Raw genomic sequence first — 20,752 nt, forward strand, 5'->3', positions numbered from 1 at the left:
TCAGTTTTTCATAAAACAAAAATAATATACTAACCTTTTTGTCGAGTTATTGATGCAACATTTCTCTTTTGTCCTTTTTACCGCCACTTCCTCTCAACAGGAGAAAAAAAAATCTCCCTTGCCATTGGTCAATTTTTCGCGGGCAAGTTCACTACTGTAAACGGATTTACAGTAGTGGAGAATTACAGTAGTGATCATATATTTTCCCATAATCCTTCGCAGTTTACAGTAAAATACTGTATATACATTTTACAGTATCTTACAGTAAAATACTGTTTAAATTACAAAAATCGTTTACAGTGTGAATATCAACTGTTACAACTACCATAATAAAGTTTTCTAATTATCAGCACTGTCAGTGTACAGGTCTTAGATATAGTAACCTAAAGGATCATCACAAGAGTTTTACCTCAATTTCAGAGTTTTCTGAGTTTTGCATGCTGTCACACTGGTCAACATGCAAAGTGTAAGATTGTAATAGGGATTAATTACATAATAATTTATAATTTAGCTCAAAGGGAATCGAATATGATTCAATAGGGAATTTGAACAGAATCGCTGTTTTACGGCTGTTTCACGGCTGTTTCAGAGTCGACCCGCGATTCTTTCACAACCGTTTAACAGGATCTCTGCAATGGATATTACTATCCAGGATATAGTGAAAACACTATATATTAGCACAGTAGCAAAATCAGCAGTTTAAGGCAGTAACTTGTATGCACGAAACACAAGATACTTAATAAAAATATGAATTTATTGGATAAACCTAACACATACAAACTAAACTAACATAAACACACGCATTCACACAGGTTGCAGAAAGAGAAAGTGAGGAAAGAATGAGTTTAAAGGAATGAAAATATGAAGTCCCAAGTTAGCAATATGCATTTGCTTAGACCTGAACAACCATCAATCACTTAATTAACCCTCGTATTGAGTCTCTCAAAGAGGTTATTAAACTTTATATCAAAATGCACCAGTTCAGTAAGATTCTGGAGGTTACTTGCGCGTTGCCTTTGGGAATTCCTTTGGTTGCGTCGCTTCAAAAAGGGGGCTTTCCCGAGGTTGCTGATTGGTTCGTGGTCGGTCAATGTGATGTCTTCTTGGGCGTTGGCTGGATATGAGAGTTGTGCGTGCGCTGATAAAGTTCGGGTCAACGAAGACGTTTAAGTCGGTCGCGGCTTGCACAAACTTAACTAGACACGAAACTCTCAACGGAAAGAAATAAAAAAAGATTAAAGAAAAAGATAGAGGTGTGGTGATCTCCTCATGTTTCCTTGAGGTGAGGAGGCTGGCATGCAGGCCAGGCGGCGTCGAGACGCGGCGGCGCGAAGCACGTGAAGAGCGTTGTAAGGAGTGAGAAAAGTTGCAAGAGATAAGAGAGAGATTTGAGGGTGTCCTTGAGTTCCCTTCCGGAGGGAACTTTACGCTGCGTCCTGGTGGACACTATGGGAACTGCCTTCAGCATGACCGGTTCTGAAACAAATGTATGAAACAACGACAGTGAACTTGACACTGGCCGGCGCCAGCCTATGACATCATCATCAGGCGCCTGCTAGTATAAAAGCAGGTGCCTGAGAGCACATTACCATCTTTTTGTCTTCAGAGTCCTCTGTTCTAAACGAGTGAGTACAGCGATGCCTAGAGAAAAACTGTTTAGGAAGTGTGCGGATCCGTGTCAGAGAAATCTGACACTTGATGACGCACACGACCCTTGTTTGGTGTGTTTAGGTGTAAGAGCACGCGCGCTCTGCTCTAGAAGAGCGGAGCGCGTTCATTGTGAGAGTTTCACTTTGAAGAAACTCCGTTCTCGTCTGGCCCTTTTCTCGAGGGAATCGGGCCATCCATCTGCCCCACGCTGCTCCGGTCCCGCCACAGCTGAGGCTGCTCGGCGGCTGAGATTGCGGGGCTCACAGGTGGAGCTGGCTGACGAGTTTGAGAGAGCGTTTAATCGCTCGCGCACGTCAGCCGGAGGCGAGAATGCGCTGCTAGCGGATAATGTGTTGTCTCTCACATCCTCCGGTTCTGCAGCGAGTGCTCTTTTGGCTTCAAGCCAGGGCGAGCAGGAGGTTGAAATGGAACAAATATGAGCTCGTTTGAGCCCATGCAGCCTCCCTGCCCCGCATATGAAGAGTTGATGTCTGTTATGGACCGCGCGGCTGCCCGCTTGTATCTGCAGTGGAAGCCCGCGAGGGAAGAGGCCGCTCTCGGCAGACTAGACGAGCGGTTTCTTCCGGGCCATGACAAACCCAACTCCTGTGAGCCTCCCATTCCTTCCTGATCTGCTTAAGAGATCGAGAGGGAATGGGACAGGCCATATTCAGCCCGCATTCACAGGCATCGGCATGTGAATCATGCTGATGTCGAGGGAATGCATGGGCGCGGATATGTGACGATGTCTCTCGCTGACGGTGGCGAACTATCTCTCAGAGCGAGGGACATCGACCCTGAAGGCTCCAAAGGCACATATGCGGCAGTGGCCGGTGCTCCTCTGCACACGATGGCAGTGTTGCAGAGGCGCACCAGGCTGATCTGCTGAAAAATCGGGACCGAGCCCCGGGGGTTTGCATCCCTTGCTGGTCCACGCCTCCACCTAAACACCAAGGGGAAACCAGTGTGGGGCTACCTGCCCCTCCCTTTTCCCCTTGACTCCGGGGCTGGGCCAATGATGAGACTGAGGCTCCATCTGTTGGCCCGGTATGTGAACAGTAAAGACACTTTAATAGAATATTCAAGCGTGTATGTGTATGTTTTCTTTTGTCTACCAGCTCCGCTTGGGTGTTTACTTTTGCAGTTTAGAGCTCCTCTTGAGTTCTACTGCCACCAAGTGCCGAGTGTGGCCAGGTCTCCCCTCGTTTTATAAATGAAAACAGTGTGTAGAGGCCTCCACTCGTGGAAAACCCCTTCTGGGTTAGGCGTTGTCAGGTTTTAAATAAAACCTCCGCTAAAGAGTGAGCTTGGTACAGACATGATCTAACATACATATACATACGAGAATATGTAAAACCCTCTTGAGCGTTGTCAAGCTGCTTCAAGCGGAAAGAGATAAAACGCTACTGAAGCCTCCGCTCACTCAAACCCTGCTAAGAGTAATACTCTTTTGGCATGAGTGTAGTCAGGTCCCTTCCCTGTGTATTTTATATACATATATGTGAGACCTCCACTCCTAGGAGTTTGTGTGTTAGGGTGAATAGAGCGTCGTTAAGGCTCCCTCTCTGTGAGAGATGAAGCCCCCGCTCTCTAAAAAAAAAAAAAAAAAAGAGCCCCGCTTTGAAGTAAAAGAGTGTAGCAGGCCTAGAAGGCCTCCTCTCTGTGAAGTCCTCTATATGAGAGACATATAGAGAGAGATACTTCTTAGCGCTGAATGTAGCCAGGTCATTCTTAGACCTCCATTCATGAGAGCTTTTTACTGGGTCGAGTGTTGCTAGGCTCCCTCTTTATGAGGTATTTCTGTCAAGCCTCCACTTTCCAGAAAATGCAGGCCAAAAACACAAGGCAAGGCAGCTTGTGAACTCTTTTCGTGGACCTGTCATTATAAGCGTGAGTGTAGTCAGGCCTCCCCTCCGCGAGAGGGCGTGTATACCTAGGCCTCCACTCAATAGAGCTTCCTCAGTTGAGCATCGCCAGGCTTGTTACGTTCGAGAGAGCTTGTAACCATTAAAGCCTCCCTCACTGAAAGCTCCGCTTCCGGGTTCTGCTATCACCCGGGAATAATACAGGTGTCTTTCTCGCGAAACGCTTAGAGCACCTTCTTAAATCCACGTTGGTGGTGTTTTCTCACGCAAGTCTTTGAGCACTCTCTGAAATCCACGTGAGTGGTAAGTGCACTACTCAGGCACTTCACTAAATCCATACTTATGGTAAGGCTCCTCCCGTAAAGGCGGGTTCCTTCTTCAAATCCCTCACAGGTTGGACCACGCAGGATAATCCTCCGTGCCCATTTTTTGAGTTGGTTCCAAAACCCTTAAGTTTTACAACTCCTTTGATAGCACAGTGTAATAGGTCTCCCCTCTGTCACAACCAACAGTACTGAGACCTTCACTCTCACAGTTATAGCAGCTGGCAGGCCCATGAGTGCCTCGCTGACTATTTTTTGGGGGAGTGCAGTCTTCCACTCACCAAAAACTAGTGTTGTAGGCTTCTCTCCTTAGAGATGTAGTCTCGGAGCCTCCACTACACGGAGCTAGATGATAAATGAGATTTTCCATTATTGGCTCTGACTGTGAGTATCTACCTCTCTTGAGCGTCGAGTGTAGTCAGGCCTCCCCTCGCCTAGAGCGTTTTACCTGAGGCCCCCACTCTGAAGAGTTTCCTAGGGAGAGCGTCGTAGGCCTCCTCTCGCTTAGAGAGTCTTTCTGCTGAAGCCTCCCCTCTCCAGAAGCTCCGCTTTCAGGCTCCGCTATCGCCTAGAGACTGCAAATCTGGTGATCCTCGCTATGCTCAGGACACCTACTCAAAACCACATTTGTGGTGTTTGCTCACGCGAAGTCTTTGGGCATTCTCTAAAATCCACGTGAGTGGTAAGTGCACTGTTCAGGCACTTCACTAAAATCCATACTCATGGTAAGGTCCCTCCCGTAAAGGCAGGTGCCTTTCTCCCATGGACCACGCAGGGTTCCTCCGTGTCCATTCTCTGAGCTGGTTTTTCTCAAAAACCTTTTAGTTTTCCAGCTCCAATCCAGATAGCGCTGCTAGCAGGATCGAGTGTCTGGCCTCCTCAGGCCTCACTCTCCAGAAGAGCTTCAAAATGAAGGTATTTCTGTCGCACAGGCTAGTCAGCCTCGCGGATGACCTTCAAGGCTAGAGTGTAGCTAGGTCTTGAGACCTCCACTCTCAGAGTTCTTCCTTGCTAAGCACGGAGGTGTGTTAGGCTCCCTCTTTAGAAAGCCTCCACTCTCCAGACTCCACTCAGGCAGTACTGTCGTTTAGGCTGTTCAGCTTCGATGAACGCCTGCAGTGTTGAAGTGTAGTAGGTCTTGGGACCTCCACTCTTAGAGTCCTTCTGCTGCTCGCAGAACATTGCCAGCCTCACTCAGAGTCCTTCGTTGCCTCCAGAGACACACTAGAATTAGACGGTCCGACTGCACAGGCTATTCAGCCTCACGGACCAGCTCTGGTGTTGGGTGTAGATAGGTCACGGACCTCCATCCTTAGAGTCGTCCTCTGCTGGGTGCAGAGTGGTACCAGGCTTCTTTCTTACCAAAGCCGCCACTTTGCAGAAACTCCACTCAGGTAGTTCTGCTGCACAGGCTATTCAGCCTCACTGACTACCCTCAGTGTTGAAAGTGGAGTGGGTCACGAGACCCCCACTTTTAGAGTTTTCCTTTGCAAGACGCAGAGTGTTTTTCTGGCTTCCTTGAAGCGGTCACTCCTCTTAACTCCCTGCAGGTAGTTCTGCTGCACAGGCTATTCAGCCCCACTGACTACCCCCAGGTTTTGAGTGTAGAGGCGCCACGGCACCTCCATTCTTAGAGTTGCACCCTGGAAGGCACAGAGCGTTGCCAGGCTTCCTTTCGGCGAAGCCTCCACTCCTCGGGAAATCTCCACTTAGACAGGCCTGCCGCACAGGCTATTCAGCCTCACAGGCCGTCGTCAGTGTCAAGTGTAGTTAGGTCATGGGACCTCCACTCCGTAGATTCCCTCTGAGCAGAAGCTCCACTCGGGTAGTTCGGGTTGCATAGGCTATGCAGCCTCACTGAATACCCCCAGTGTCGAGTATAGACTTTTCCTCCGGGCGTGAGTGTAGCCAGGTCTCCCCTCACTGAAGGGCTAGTGAGACCTCCACTCCTAAGAGCTGGTGGACTGAACGTTGTCAGGTTTCCTCTCTTTCTAGAGAGTCTTCTGTGAAGCCTCCGTTCTCCAGAAGCTCCGCCTCCAGTACTTTTAAGCGTGAGTGTAGCCAGGTCTCCCCTCACTGCAGGGCTATTTGAGACCTCCACTCCTAAGAGCTAGTGGATGGAATGTTGTCAGGTTTCCTCTCTTTTCAGAGAGTCTTTTATGAAGCCTCCATTCTCCAGAAGCTCCGCTTCCAGTACTTCTAGGCGTGAGTGTAGCCAGGTCTCCCCTCACGGCAGGGTTATTTGAGACCTCCACTCCTAAAGAGCTAGAGGATTGAATGTGGTCAGGTTCCCTCTCCTTTTTGGAGAGTCTTCTGTGAAGCCTCCGTTCTCCAGAAGCTCCGCCTCCAGTACTTCTGAGCGTGAGTGTAGCCAGGTCTCCCCTCACTGCAGGGCTATTTGAGACCTCCACTCCTAAGAGCTAGTGGATGGAATGTTGTCAGGTTTCCTCTCTTTTCAGAGAGTCTTTTATGAAGCCTCCATTCTCCAGAAGCTCCGCTTCCAGTACTTCTAGGCGTGAGTGTAGCCAGGTCTCCCCTCAAGGCAGGGTTATTTGAGACCTCCACTCCTAAAGAGCTAGAGGGCTGAACGTTGTCAGGTTTCCTCTCTTTTTAGAGAGTCTTCTGTGGAGCCTCCGTTCTCCAGAGGCTCCGCCTCCAGTACTTCTAGGCGTGAGTGTAGCCAGGTCTCCCCTCACGGCAGGGTTATTTGAGACCTCCACTCCTAAGAGCTAGTGGATGGAATGTTGTCAGGTTTCCTCTCTTTCAGAGAGTCTTTTATGAAGCCTCCATTCTCCAGAAGCTCCGCTTTCAGTACTTTCAAGCGTGAGTGTAGCCAGGTCTCCCCTCACTGGAGGGTTATTTTGAGACCTCCACTCCTAAAGAGCTAGTGGGTGGAATGTTGTCAGGTTTCCTCTCTTTTCAGAGAGTCGTTTATGAAGCCTCCATTCTCCAGAGGCTCCGCTTCCAGTACTTCTAAGCATGAGTGTAGCCAGGTCTCCCCTCACTGGAGGGTTATTTTGAGACCTCCACTCCTAAGAGCTAGTGGATTGAATGTTGTCAGGCTTCCTCTCTTTTAGAGAGTCTTTTATGAAGCCTCCATTCTCCAGAAGCTCCGCTTCCCCATCTATACCTGTAGCACTGAATGTTGTCAGGTCCCTAGAGCAGGCGTCCGCCCTGCCGAGACATCCATTCCCTAAACTCCGCCCCTTATGGTCAGGGCGTTTATGAGCTCCTTCACTTAGAGAGCTAAGTGTAGTAGGCTTCCTCTAGGCCTCCACGCTTGAGAGTTGCGTGCACAGGTAGCCGGGCTAGCCGTGGCAGGTCACTGGGCCCCAGCGACTCTCGCTGATGCAGGGGTGATTTCCTTCTTGACTCCTCATTCAGTCAGTTTGATCACCTATCCCTCGGCATGGCGGTGTTGGTATAATCGTTCCCATAGTGTCCACCAGGACGCAGCGTAGAGTTCCCTCCGGAAGGGAACGTCTCAGGTTACGTAGGTAACCCTAGTTCCCTGAGGACAGGGAACGAGACGCTGCGTCTCGTGGCCATGCCTCGGGCCCTGCACATACCTCCGTCAGACAAAAAGATGGTAATGTGCTCTCAGGCACCTGCTTTTATACTAGCAGGCGCCTGATGATGATGTCATAGGCTGGCGCCGGCCAGTGTCAAGTTCACTGTCGTTGTTTCATACATTTGTTTCAGAACCGGTCATGCTGAAGGCAGTTCCCATAGTGTCCACCAGGACGCAGCGTCTCGTTCCCTGTCCTCAGGGAACTAGGGTTACCTACGTAACCTGAGACGTTTTTAAACTCAGCCTTTGGACACCTATCAAAAATGATGTCTTGACCAATTAGAACATTGGCTGAACTCCGGTGGGCTGCTGGTTCCACCTTCCAAACCACAAATCACAATGTTATCTTATTAGTCCCGTGATTCCAAATTCCCGCTCTTTGCAGAGATAAATTTGGACATGATTTCTATAACAAAACTATAATACATTTCGCAAAGAATTGAATTACAGGAACATTTTGAGAATGCGATTTCCAACTCAGACATATCAAACATCAATATAAACCATTAAACTATTCAAGAGTTATCAAAAGGGACATACACAATGAGTGATTAAAACATAATAGACAAATGTATGGGTTACATATATGAATAGGAAATTATGCAGAGAAATGATGAGTTGCTCATGAGTCCTTTAAGCATAATTTTAGGCACATATGTACATCAATAGACAGTTTTCTGTGCCCTTCTGTGAGGGTCTGTTCTCTAAGCTGGGAGGTCAAAAGTTTAGGGAAGGAATTTCCGTTGTGTCCTGTGTGTGGGGGAAAACCAACCATATCGCTAATGACTTTAATCATGTGATGTTCAAAATGTGCATCTCTTTGACCATTAATCTTGGTTACTTGCTCCAAATTTGACAATCTCCTTATTCAAAGGATTTGATTATGAAGAAGTGTCTTTGTGTTAATTTTGCAAGTTCTTGGTTAGTTAGGTCTGCTTCAGGCTGGCGTTCTGGCGCCAGGCTATGAAACATCAGATTTATGACGGGCCTCTTGGAATGTACGTCTGTAGAAGTGTTCTAACTTCTAATAGACTCTCTTAAATTGTCTGATTCGCGCTGAAATCCTACAAAAGCCAAGGTCTGGAGTGGCATTAGAGTCTTGCATTTTTTACATGTGGCCTTTGGCATTCTGGCAAATTCAGGAGCATCTGGTGGCAGTGGTGTCATGTCAAGCTCATCTTGCAATGGCACGATGTACAGCAAGTTCTTCCCACCACCAGAAGCACTTTTGATCACTGAACCTGTATACCCTTCTGCCTCCAAAGGTATTACAGATATTCTTCTCCTTCCATTCCCACCTGTATTAGCAAGTAATTCACCAAAACTGAAATGGAGAATAACTCTAGAGTATAATACTTTAATATTTTCTGTACTGAATGGACTAATTTATATTTCTGAATTTTAAGGTGTTAGTTCAACCCAAGAATGAAAATTCTGACTTTCATTTATCTTTGGAACACAAATGCAGAGCCACTGCTGGCCAAATGGGTGCCCTAAGCAGAGTTGTATTGTTGTGCCCCCTCCCTCAAATATTATGAAAGTAAAAAAAAAAAAAAAAAAAACCTACTCGGTCACCTACGGGGTCAAAACAGAAACTATAATAAAATATAAGTGTAAGTAAAGAAAGATTTTTAACTCAAACCATTGCAGTCTGTCAACCATATAATGGCAGTCAATGGTTACCAAATCTTTAAGAGTAAATAAAACATAGACAAATCCAAATCCAAATTAAACCCTGCAGCTCATGGCCATACATTGAGGTCTTAAGACACAAAACAATCAGTCTGTGCAAGAAACTGAATAGTATTTATATCATTATTTACCTCTGATCCGACAGAACGTTCAACTCTTTAAAGCGCTTGCACATCAGCCAGCGCGTATACATCACTCAATGTTTACATTGCGTTTACATGCATATTGGCCTCTCAAAATGGTAATTACTTGTGCTTATCCTGATTCTTGCAACCGACGTTCCGATGAACTGAATGTTCCGGTGGATCAGAGGTAAATGATGATTTAAATACTATTCAGTTTCTTGCACAGACCACTCGTTATGTGTCTTAAAACCTCAATGTATCGTCACAAGCAACAGGGTTTAATTAGGTTTTGTCTGTGTTTTTTTTTTTTAATTTGGTAACCATTGACTGCCATTATATGACTAACGGACTGCAACGGTTTGAGTAAAAAATCTTTGTTTGTGTTCTACTGAAGAAACAAAGTCACCTACATCTTGGATGCCCTGGGGAAAAGCAGATAAACATAAAATTTTCATTTTTGGGTGAACTATCACTTTAACATTAAAGATGATAAATTTATTAAAAAAAGCACACCTGCAGCCTTGAAAAGAAGCCATCTGTCCTTTAATTCACTCATCTTTGAGTACATTTCCTGCAGTAAACTTGATAACTACATTAAAGTCAAAGAAAAGCTATTGTCACAACAGATACCGCCAATTAGCATATGTGTTTGCTTAAGATCGGATTTCTTACCTCTGCATGGGTAGTGTCACAGGTTAAGGACAGGGTCCTCTTACCTAGCCCTGCTTGCATTAACTCCAGCTCCTCAGATATACTTGGTGTTGTGTCAGATTTACAGGCCAGCAAAGACACAGAAATGTCAAAAGTTTTCTGTGCTTTAGCCACTACAATCGGCCTGTGACATTTAGAAAAATGTCATTTGTTTTTTCCGCTGTTTTTAAAAAATCCAGGAAAAGATCTGCAAAAAATTGAACAGCTAAAATATTAATGTGCATGCTTTTTGTGTTTAATTTTGAGTAGCAAGAGATACTATGTTTAGTTACAGCAACCTATGATGAACATCTATCACTATAAAAGAGGTATGTGTAAGGGCCAATGCACACAGAATGCGTATTTTAGGAATGGTTTCAGAAAAAGCGCAGCTTAGAACGCAAGGGTCCCAAGAAGCACTTCTGAGAGGTGATGCAGTAATGACAATATTCAGTGAGATATTTTAAGGAACAAGTTGTGATAATTTCTTGAAGAAATGTATAATTCAGGGTATCTGGACACAGCCACTATTATTGCCATCACTGCCATGTCAAATAAACAGTTGTCATGCTAACTTGCTACTGTAAACAGAACCTTGCAACACTTGTCCTGCCTCAGAGTTATTCTAACTGGTTCCCTGCCTTGGAAGTGACATTGATGATTGGCGGTGCGTGTAAAAGTTTAAACTCTTTAACTTGACACGGCATTATAAAAACACAGCACTCAGGAGACGCGAGCGTAACGTTCATGCTAGTCCATCAAGTGCATGCTTACATAAAAAAAAAAAAAAAAACTAAAAAACAATGGAAAAGTAGAACATTGGAAAGGAAAAATGCGTTCTGTGTGAATGGCCTGAACACCTGAACTGGCCCTTTTAAATATGCTTGCTCAACTACCTAGCCATTTCATGTTCCACTGTAGGCCTTTTTGACTGCTGATTCTGAGTCTGACCCTGCCTTGAATTTTCTTCAGGGATTACTCTAGCCACCAGGGACATAAAATGCTGTGCTGCTTCAGTGACAGCACGTTGAGCATACTGCAAAAAAAAATTAGATGCAAAATACTACTATGATAATACTGAGCAAATCATAAATTGTCATCTGATTAATTAATAGAAATAAACTAATAGCTTACTTGTGGCTGTGATCTGCCCGTTTGGTTTTCCATTCTGCAATTGAAGACTAAGAAAATAACTCAAATTCAATGCAAAACATTTACAATAACTATACATTAACACTGTTAAAACCAAAAATAGAAACCATATGGCTAGGCCAATTTAAAATGAACTTTATAAAAAAATTAAAAAAAAATTCTAATAGCCAAAATAGAAATTTTATACAGTTGGTTTGGGCCTGCTTTGCTGCATCTTGGCCAGAAAGGCTTGCCATCATTGATGGAACAATGATTTCTGAATTATACCACCAAATTCTAATTGAAAATGTAAGGACATCTGTCCATAAACTGAATCTTAGAAGAAAGTGAGTCATGCAGCATGACACCACTCAAGCACAAGCCACTATAATGATTATAATTTTTTGACTAGCCGTTCGAGGGCCAAAAAAACTACCATGTGCGACTATGGAAAAAATATTTAGCAGCACCATACTATACTAAAAAATATTTAGTATATGGTATTAGTAGCCTATATGAAATTGTTTCAAATGTACAATATTGCTCGTTGTACTATAAATTAAAATCTTTGAAATAAAGCTGAATGTCTTTAAGTAGCCAGCGGTATAGTTATGGTGCGTATATATTTTTAATGAGCAGCATCTATTTCAGACTCTTCAGATCAGCGAATTCTGTAATGATTTACTAACATTACCGTTTCCATGTGAGTAAAATACCGTGTATATATGTGGAATTAATTACTAATTTAACGAACAAATCATTACCTGCTTCAAAATTAATACTGTTATTAACGAATATATAATAATATAACATAATAAACGAATTAATAACAAAAGTATTGTTGAAACATGCAGTTAGCCTATTGTACGAATAAATACAACAAAATGACATAAACAGCGAATAACTGTACTAGGATTAATTAAGGATGAATTAAGGTCTTCATTCAGATTTATGAGCACTTTTTCTTTTGTAAAAGTGTGTTGAACGCCCAATATTAATGTTTATCTGATGTACATGACTGTAATGTAGGCTTTATGAATGTACATTTTTAATAAGCAGAGGGAATTCCCGACAATAAACAAATAACCATTTACGTGCTTAGGACGTTTGCGTTGTGAAAAAGTACAGTGAAACTTCAGATATAAAAACGCTTACTTGTTATGTGATGTTTTCTCAATGAAATCGTATAATTTCCTATTCATTCAACAGAATGTATGCGAATAGCAGGGAATACTTATATGGCGGCGCGGTGGCTTCACTTTCATGACGTCATGAGCAATCCAGTTCTCTATTATAGATCAGTGGTGAGGACCCAAACTAGCGATCTGCCAGGACCTTGCTTGCTAACCTAAAAATAAAATATTTGTAACCGACGATTACCTACACCTGACTTCAATGGAGCTATAACGTTACTCTATAAACTCTATAAATATTGGCCTAACGCTTTACTATTAGGGTCTCTGGTAACTAACGTCAGCTATACTGGCTAATCATATCTATTCAACGGTATCGCCGAACTACAGGCGGACTTAGCTAACGTTTCGTATTTAAATATGTGAACATGAGAAGAGAGACTACATAAGTTGTCAATTGTCACTGAGTTTAAAGACGTTAAATTGGTTAACTTACCCAGTAAACGACCGGTTGTTGCTGTTGTTCGCCATGGCTGAACCTCGCTCGCTCCTCAGTCAGACTGGCGCCTGGCGGCGGCAGTGGCAGCAAAAGGTAGTGGGCGTGGTCACTTCAATTGAGAGACCGCCCACTGAGATACAGCTTACTCGCAAGCAAAACTTTTTAACTCGCAAACAAAAAATTTAGACTCGCAAAAAAAAGAAAGTAGAAAGGAGCGCAAAACTTGTGGTTTCGTAATGAAAAGTGTTTGAAGTGCACAAAGAAAATGAAAGATTGTAAAGAAAAGTACATGCACTGCAAGTAATTTTGTTATCGATTTCTTTATTTTTCAGATTTAAGAAGACTTTTTTGCAAACTTTTATTTTTTAATTACAAAATAATTAGTTTTACTCTCAAACACAGTATTTTTGTTTGAATAATAAAGACACAAAAATAACCCCATACTTGAGTACTTTTTCCATCGGATACTTTTTTACTCTTACTCAAGTAACTATTGGGATTGTTACTTTTACTGCAAAAAACTTGAGCGAGCTCTTATCATATTATAGTCCCTCACGTCCGCTGCGTTCTCAAAACTGCGGCAATTTGATAGCACCTAGAATATCAAAATCAACTGCGGGCGGCAGATCATTTTCTTATCTAGCGCCTAAACTCTGGAACAATCTACCTAACACTGTTCGGGAGGCAGACACACTCTGTCAGTTTAAATCTAGGTTAAAGACCCATCTCTTTAACCTGGCCTACACTTAATACATTTCACAATCCAAATCCGTTAAAGGATTGTTAGGCTGCATTATTAAGGTCAACCGGAACCAGGGACACTTCCTAAAACACCTGATGTACTCGTTGCATCAGAAGAAGAATGCCATCTACGCTAATACTAGTATCTTTCCTTCTTATTCCGAGGTCACCGTAGCCACGGATCATGTATCCAGATCAGACGTTCACTGCAGTCCCCCGGATCCAGTCTGTACCCATCAGCACCCAGAGATATCCTTTACAGCCCTGAATGTCAGCAGAGACCACATCAAAGACAGATCATCAGTGAAGACCTCATCACCTAGACGGCCACCGACGCAAGACTGCCAAAACCAGATGAGTCCTCTCCAATCTGATTTTGTGGCAACTTGGAACTCTTGCATCTACATTAATATTAGTCTGTTTGTTTCTTATTCCCAGGTCACCATAGCCACCAGATCCAGTCCGTATCCAGATCAGATGGTCACTGCAGTCCCCCGGATCCAGTCCGTACCAAGAGGTGGATAAACACCTACAGCCGAATGTCAGCGGATACCGTGTCAACTAGATGAGCCCCAGAGACAGATCATCAGAAAGAACTCCTACCCTAAACGGCCACCGGCACAAGGCCACGGGAACCAGATGAGTCCTCTCCAATTTGACTTTGCTGCAATATGGAACTTTTGCACTTTTATTGACATTTTATTTTATTATTTTAATACTGTAAGGTTGCTTTGACACAACTTGTATTGTAAAAAGCGCTGTATAAATAATCTTGACTTGACTTGACTTTTACTCTTACTTGAGTAAATTTTTCCATAAGTACTTTTACTTGAGTAAAGATTTTGGGTACTCTACCCACCTCTGCCCACGACCAGAGCAGTAGAGAGATAAACATATTCTAACAAATACCATACATGATGTAGAATAGATTATTAAATTTGAAGATAATGCTGAGCACCATATATGTCCATGAGTACCTCACAAAAAATGTTCAGGTTTTTTCGTATTACAGGATTGAGAGGCTCTGGCATGATGTGTGGACAGCAGTATACATATATTAAGATGTCCTGCATAGTCTTGAAGAAGACGGCCTGCTGGATATCTCAAACACACTACACATCTTTCTTGTCCACTTTGTGTTTTTACCTCTTTTCCACAAAGATTTGCAGACATTTGCAGAGGGCTGGAACCACTGAGGGTTCCGCACTGAGGGATCTATGAGCCCCCAGCAGGTTTAGGAGGTGGGACTTCTACATAACAAAATTCACAAGCCTGAGAATGTAGAGGTAGGAATGATTTTCATTTCTCTCATTTATGACATGATACAGAGAGTGTGCAAATGTAATTGGATATTTTTAATGATTATATGCTTAATCCCTAGGATGTGGAGGACTTTGACATAGACTGGGAGAGTGCCATCTTCCATGAGGAATCATTTGCAGAATGTGGAGTTGTGGTCCCTGAACTCTTTCCTCCCCTTAAATGAGCAAGAAATGCGACACCTCCAAGCTTCTGTTGATCCTACAGCTACATTATAATCACATGGTCGAGACATTTACGTTGGGTGCCTTAATGGAAATCTGGTTTACGCCATGTCTCATTATTTGGTTGTTCATATCTGCCAATGATGGAAACACACTGTAATATTTTCCAGTGAAACTTTATTGAACACATTAATGTTGTTTTAAAGTCAACACCAAAAGGTGTTTTAGAAGTCATCTTAATATATGTAGTGTTATATCAAAAAAGAAAAAGTTCAACAATGTTTTAAAGGTTTTAAATTTAAATGTAATGTTATCAGAGAGATTTTTGTGTTATATAACCCTCCTTCTCATAATGCTTTGTTTTACCATGATTTTGATGAACTGTTTAAATTGTTTCATTGTCACACTGAAACAATTTTACTGGGAGATTTTAATATAAATTTTTTGAATAACAGTATGTCACAAATGCCTTGGAGATGAGCCAGGAAGAATCTTGCAGGGAACTGGAGTTACAATGAAACTCTATTTATTTATTTATCTATTTATTTATCTATTTAGATATTTATTGATGAAACAAAATGAAACATGGAGACCCCAGAATGATAAGACACGAAGTAACATCAATCACGGACAATGGGAGTGTGGAACTGAGGACTATAAATACACAAACAGGGGAGGCTGCTTCGAGGCTGCAGCCAGCAACGCAAATAGCGTTAACAATGCTAATAACGCTAGTGGCGTTAACAGCAGGAGACAGGAAGACAATGCCAACACCAGTAACGCATTCATCATCTCCGAGCATGATGTTAGGAGAGCCTTCAGGAGAGTGAACACCAGGAAAGAAGCAGGACCAGATGGCATCTCAGGTCGAGGTTCTCAGAGCCTGTGCAGACCAGCTAGCACCTGTGTTGACTGAAATATTCAACCTCTCCTTATCTCAGTCGGTAATCCCCACATGCTTTAAAGAGTCCACCATTGTTCCTGTCCTAAATAAAAAAAAAACATCCTGCTTCCCTTAACGATTATCGCCCTGTAGCCCTGACATCAGTAGTGATGAAGTGCTTTGAATGGCTGGTTAGAGACTTCATAATTTCTTCACTACCTGACACACTGGATCCACAGCAGTTTGCATATCGCCCGAACCACTCTACAGATGATGCCATCTCTCACCTCCTCCATACATCACTCACTCACCTGGACACCAGAAAGGGGAATTATGTTAAAATGCTCTTTGTCGATTACAGCTCTGCATTTAACACTATAATGCCATCTGCACTCACCATGAAGCTGGAACACCTAGGACTATGACTGCGTAGCCACTACCAACTCCACCATCATCATCAAGTTTGCTGACGACACCGTCGTGGTGGGCCTGATCTCTAACAATGACGAGATGGACTACATGGAGGAGATTAGAAATCTGGAGAGCTAGTGCCAGAGGAAGAGCCTCCTCCTGAACTTCAGTAAGACAAAGGAGCTGATAGTGGACTTTAGTACTAAGCAGGAAAGGAACTACCAGACCCCTGTCATCAACGAGAGCCCAGTGGAGAGAGTGGACAGCTTCAGATACCTCAGTGTTCACATTACGCGAGACCTGCCATGGTCCTGCTACATCAACACTGTGGTGAAAAGGGCCCGGCATCGCCGCTACCATCACAGACGATTGAGAGACTTTAGACTGCCCTCTAAGGTGTTTAGGATCTGCATCAAGCTCCCTGACCTGCTCTCGATCTACAACAAGCGGTGCTGGACCAAAGCCAGGATGATTGTGAAAGACCTCAACCAACCCAACAATGGACTGTTCTCTCTGTTGTGGCCACGAAAGTGCTTCCGCTCCCTGAAGGTCAACACCGAGAGACTGAGGAGGAGCTTCTTCCCGCAGGCTATACGGACTCTCAATCACAACACCACATAGGACTTAACACTCTGATCTGCTTCTCACAAACTATCTCACTACCCATCATGTTGCTCATATGGCACACTTGCACATTTTGCACACCGCAGAACTGTGAACATTGAACTGTAACATGCACATTACACACGTTTACACATAACTTCCACACGTACCATGGGTAAAACACATTGCATTAAAATGTGAATTAGAATTTCTATCATTTTAGGAGCCCTGTATAAGATTCTTATTGAAATCCTTTAGGATTGTTTTGACGAGGGAACATTTTGCAGATTCTGAAAGGGGAATGTAAACTTTTGACCTCAACTGTAATTGTGGTTGCAACTATGTGGTTGCCGAGAAACAGAGAGGTGTATGTTTGTAGAGTAATTTACAACAGCTTTGATTGTGGCTCAACCAATCATAATCAAGGACCGGAATGGTTTAAAACTCTGTCCATGCTAAGGGGATCTGTTAGGCTTCTCTTTATTGTGAATCTTCATGTGCCTGTCAAGGCTTCCTTTTTGACTGAAACTGTTTCCACACTGGTGGCAGGTGTAAGGCTTCTCTCCAGTGTGAACTCTCATGTGAATGTTAAGGTATCTTTTATGAGTGAAACTCTTTCCACACTGTTGGCAGGTAAAAAGGCTCCCTGTAATGTGAATTTTCTGGTAAACTTTAAGGCTTCCACATACATTGAAACTATCCAGACTGAGGGGATCTGTTAGGCTTTTCTCTATTGTACATTTTCATGTGACTTTCAAAGCTTCCTTGTTGACTGAAACTCTTTCCACACTGTTTGCATGTGTAAGGTGTCTCTCAAGTGTGAATTCTCATGTGCCTTTTAAGGTGTGCTTGGTCTTTGAAACTCTTTCCACACTGTTTGCATGTGTAAGGCTTCTCTCCAGTGTGAAATAATATGTGTCTGTTAAGGCTTCCTTTAACAGTGAAACTTTTTCCACACTCATTGCATGTGTAAGGCTTCTCTCCAGTGTGAATTCTCATGTGCCTTTTAAGGTATGCTTGTTGTTTGAAACTTTTTCCACACTGTTTGCATGTGTAAGGCTTCTCTCCAGTGTGAAATATTATGTGTCTGTTAAGACATCCTTTACGAGTGAAACTTTTTCCACACTCATTGCATGTGTAAGGCTTCTCTCCAGTGTGAATTCTCATGTGCCTTTTAAGGTATGCTTGTTGTTTGAAACTTTTTCCACACTGTTTGCATGTGTAAGGCTTCTCTCCAGTGTGAAATATTATGTGTCTGTTAAGACATCCTTTACGAGTGAAACTTTTTCCACACTGATTGCATGTGTAAGGCTTCTCTCCAGTGTGAATTCTCATGTGCCTTTTAAGTTGTGCTTGGTCTTTGAAACTCTTTCCACACTGTTTGCATGTGTAAGGCTTCTCTCCAGTGTGAAATCTCACATGTCTGTTAAGGCATCCTTTTTGAGTGAAACTTTTTCCACACTGATTGCATGTGTAAGGCTTCTCTCCAGTGTGAATTCTCATGTGCCTTTTAAGGTGTGCTTGGTCTTTGAAAGTATTTCCACACTGACAGCAAATGCAAATACTCACAGTTCCTGTTTTTTGAGCTCTTTTTTGTTTAGAAGTCTTTTCAGACTGTAAGGAACAAAAATATTTTTTTCCAGATACGAAATCATGAAGATTCTCAAACTGATCTTTCTCTTCAGTTTCATTCAGATCTTCTCTCTCCTCTTTCAGCGATGTTAGGTCTAAGGTGGAAAAACAAAGAGATAAAAGTTAACCCCAGTTTAATGGCACAAAACAATTAACTTCAAAATGTGGATATGTAATGCATGTATGCTAGATTTTATACCAGGGCGTCCAAACCTGATCCTGGTTGGCCGGTACCCTACAGAGTTCAAGTTGGCTGTTATAAAATTAATTAAATCTAGAAAATCTATACAGACTGATCTCAATTATTATATACTATTTTTGTCTCATAGGGGATAAAAATCAACAAATTTAGAGAGAGACTAGGAAAAAAGAAAGGCGACAAACTCCCCATTCAACCATCAAATGAAAAATTCATCATACAATAATTCCTTCTGTGGTTTTATTAAGGGGGCACTTATGTTAGCCAATCATAAAAGTGGGCTGTTACACTTGACCTTTTCAATGGAAAACACCAAAACAGACTGTCAGAGGAGGAGAAATGGTGGAAAACGGTCATTAATCTCTCAAAAATCTTATTTAAAAAATTTAAATCACTCAATTTTAAATGTTTTTTTTTTGTGTTTGTAACGTTTGTCAAAAACGTTAGTTATATTATAATTACACCTCTGGAAACATAATGTAAAAACAGGAACATGCAGCCTGAGCACTGGCATTAAGGACTGCTTAAAAATAAGCGTGCACATCAAATTATCTTGACGTACTGAACCTGGATCAAATTAGTGAGATAGTTTATTAGTTTACTAGTTGCTAATAACCTAACCTAAATGGTCATTTATGGTACAACTTTAACCCTGATTGATTTGTTAGATAATTTCAGGTCAGTTTTGGACTTTAATCCCAGGTTTTCTTTGCATCTTTTTTGAAACATTAAGACTTGATATGTGCTTGTCATTTGGACAACTAAAAATATCATCCATTTGTCCAAGTAAATAGTTTGGCTACATCCACACAAAGTCAGAGCTTTCCCTATCTGATCTTTTATATCGTGGACTCATAACGGTGGAAAATGTAAAGCTGCGATTTTCTAGGCCGATAAGATTAGGAACTACACTACCATTCCGGCGTAATAGTCAAGGAAGTTTGCTGCCGTAAAATGGATGCAGCAAGCGGAGTAATATCATGCAGCGCCTGAAATTAGTTCCCAGCTAGGTTAGCATTTGCACATGTGCTGCGTGATATTACTGCGCCTGCTTCGGCCATGTTACGGCAGCAAACTTCATTGACTATTACGCCAGAATTGGAGTGTAGTTCCTAATCTTATCAGCCTAGAAAATCGCATCTTTACATTTTCCACCGGGAATTAGTACATAATATAACTACAGAAGAGTCAAGTTTTAAATAGGACAAATATCGAAACTCGTTGGTCGTTTTTGAATGCTGCTATTGGTCTCATAGGATTCAATGATCTATGCTAAGCTATGCTAAAAGTGATATCGCCAGAACAGGAGAACGGCTGAATGTATTTCAAAACTTATTATCTCGGGGTGAGTTGGAGAATGAGCCTATTTCCAAAAAAAGTGGAGTGTTCCTTTAATGTTAGTTAATAAAAAGACAATCGTTCAGTGTTTGTTCATGTTTTTGTTACCTGACATTGGCTGATGACATTATCGTTTCAGAAAATATGCAGATTCACTGTACACACGAAAACACAAGGGTGTTGTTTTCAGATGTATCCACTCTGGGACCCGGTTTAAATACATATCGGTTTCACTTCTCCCAAAATGCCAGATCCATCTGAATGAAACGCTTATTCAATACAAAATTTATGCATATACAGCTAAACACATCTCTATGTGGACAAGGCCTTAGTTGTATGTAAGATTTTTTTTTTTTTAGTAATTTATTCTCAAGCAGTATTCTCGTCAGTTTTATCAGCTCTATCAGCCAAGGCTCCAAAAAGTATAAAAAAGTTTTTTTTAAATAATTCGCATAGTATGTGATGTTTCAAACATGCAGACAATCTGATGAAGAGCCTGCATGCTTGAAACGTCACACACTACGCAAAAGTTTTAATAAAATAAATGTAATAAATAAACATTAAACATTTTAGAAAAAAAAAAACTAAATATAACAGTAGTTCAATCCAATAAGTGTTAAGTTGTCCCCAGAAAGTGATTTCCTATTGTATCTTTTAGGCCTGGTCCACACTAATAATCTATTTGAAGGCCTCTGTTTTGGTCTTCCATCCACACCGAGATGACATTTATGTTAAGTAAAACTAAGCTTTTTGAAAACGCTCTCCGAAGTGGATAATTGAAA

General features: G+C 42.3%; 1 pseudogene; it reads right to left on the reverse strand.

The window, feature by feature from the left end:
* Positions 1-16,893: 16,893 nt before the first annotated feature.
* Positions 16,894-20,752, reverse strand: part of LOC141332957 (uncharacterized) — a 100,265-nt pseudogene continuing 96,406 nt past the window's right edge.

Source organism: Garra rufa, chromosome 4 (genome assembly GCF_049309525.1).
Source record: "Garra rufa chromosome 4, GarRuf1.0, whole genome shotgun sequence".
NCBI lineage: Eukaryota > Metazoa > Chordata > Actinopteri > Cypriniformes > Cyprinidae > Garra > Garra rufa.